The sequence below is a fragment of the Kryptolebias marmoratus genome, linkage group LG23 (assembly GCF_001649575.2).
Source record: "Kryptolebias marmoratus isolate JLee-2015 linkage group LG23, ASM164957v2, whole genome shotgun sequence".
NCBI lineage: Eukaryota > Metazoa > Chordata > Actinopteri > Cyprinodontiformes > Rivulidae > Kryptolebias > Kryptolebias marmoratus.
The window spans coordinates 1,050,966-1,052,869 of NC_051452.1; the positions used below are offsets into that span (position 1 = coordinate 1,050,966).

Here is a 1,904-nt window from a genome sequence, read left to right on the forward strand (position 1 = left end):
TTAGGATAGGTGGTGACCATGGCGGCCATTTTGGATCCAACTTTTGTTTTTTTCCAATGGGAAGAGGGTCATGTGACCCATCAAACTTCTTGGGAATTTCACAAGAAAAATAACGGTGTGCTCGGTTTTAACGTAACTTTATTCGTTCACGAGTTATTTCCAAGTTATCGCTTATAAAATGTGTTCAAAGTGTTGGATTGTCGACGCAACCCTCTTCTCCCACTTCCTGGAAAGTGGATTGGTCGTCGTGGGCCAGTTGAATGGCCCCCCCCAAGGTCTCCCGATCTGACCCCCTTAGACTTTTATCTTTGGGGTCATCTGAAGGCTGTTGAGATGTGCAGCACCTGAAGCTACGGATACCGGAAGCCTGTGCTCGCATTTCTCCTGCGGCGTTGCTGTCGGTGTGTCTTTGACGTTTCTTTTGGACAGAAGTGTCCCTTTTTGTCCTGCCTTTCCTTTTATTGTCACAAGGCCGTCGTCCGTAAGTCTCGGGGCCCCGCTGTGCGTGCAGATGCTCCGCTCGGTTGGCGGCACGCTTCCGTAGCTCACTCTTTCAGCCGCGGACCGGCCCTGGCGCTCCCTCGGGTTTCCTTTGACCAGGGGTGTCTAACTCCATCCCTCGGGGGGGCGCTCTCCTGCATGTTTTAGACGTGTTCTCGCTTTAAAACGCCTGGTTTAAATGGACGACTTGTCGCAGTGCTCCTGGAGAACTCGATGACTCGGCGAGGAGGTGGTTAAACCGTTTGAATCAGGCGCGTTGGAGCAGAAAGACCCTAAAACTTCCAGGACGGCGGAGCCTCGGGGCCTGGAGTTGGACACCTGTGCCTTAGACGTTCCGCAGCCTCCGTCTCGCTTCGTAGCTCCCGACGATCCAGGGAGAACCCTTCTTTCAGGTGCGGCGCTCCTAGCGATGATGACGACGGTAAACCACTGCAATCACACATCTGCCGCCCGCGATTTCAGCCGGACTCTTCCTTAGTTAGCCGACTGCTTCGTGCCAGGGCAAAAAGTGCAGTGAAAATGATTTTTACGAGCTCCTTAAGCTAATATAACTTCTTCCAATAAACCAATAAGCATCTGAATAGAAGCTAAAACCTTTGGCCGTGACTCTGATTTGTCTGCTTCAGGTCAGAAAACCGTCTGACTGGTTTTTTTTTACACTTTGACTCTGAGATCTGCTGCTTGTTTGGCTTCGCTCTGGAAGCTCCGATCCCGAGGCTCGTGTGTTTTTCCTCCGCGACATCCGGAGCCTTTCGTAGTCTGCTCCTCAGCTCCGGCTTTGTCTGGATCTCTGTCTCGTCTTGGAGTTTGACGAGCCGTCTGGTTTTTCGCGGCTCTTGTCAGGGTTTATTTTTTTTTGTATTCCGCCAACAAACGGAAAGTTTAGCGTCTCGACGCAGCTCGGTGTGGCTTCAGTGAGCGAGATGGAAGAAATACCCTGGAAGTGTCCCCCACCCACACACACACACATTCAGCGTACTTTTCAGAAACCTGTCACTTCCCTCGCTGACACAGGCAGACTCTGCTCACTGCCACCTTTCCACTGATGCGGGAGAATCACTCCAGGCAACTTTTGTTCCAAGCAAACAATAAGAAAATCTAAATATCTTCACGTCCCGTTTTAGCCAGTGGATTATTTAGTTGAACAAAGTAGTCCCTCCAGGATTTCGCGGGGCATTTTCCTAAAAGTTGCAATTTTTTTTTTTACTAAAATCAATAAACAACCATAACTTTTAATATCTAAACCAAAGATCCTTCCTAGTTTTGTAAGATAATTCCCAACAAACATTGACATTCTCAAAAGGTGCTTTATTTGAGAACTTTGAGAGCTTCTAAACTGACATTCATGAGCATTTCTGGATTGTCCCTGGTCTGCAGCTCTCCTCACATGTTTTGCAGACACA

At 49.0% G+C, this 1,904-nt stretch overlaps 1 protein-coding gene across 3 annotated transcripts in view; it reads right to left on the minus strand.

Annotated features, from left to right (window-relative positions):
• The window catches only part of LOC108251186 (gamma-aminobutyric acid receptor subunit gamma-3-like), a 197,343-nt gene that overhangs the window by 6,006 nt on the left and 189,433 nt on the right, over positions 1 to 1,904 (minus strand). The window lies entirely within an intron of this gene.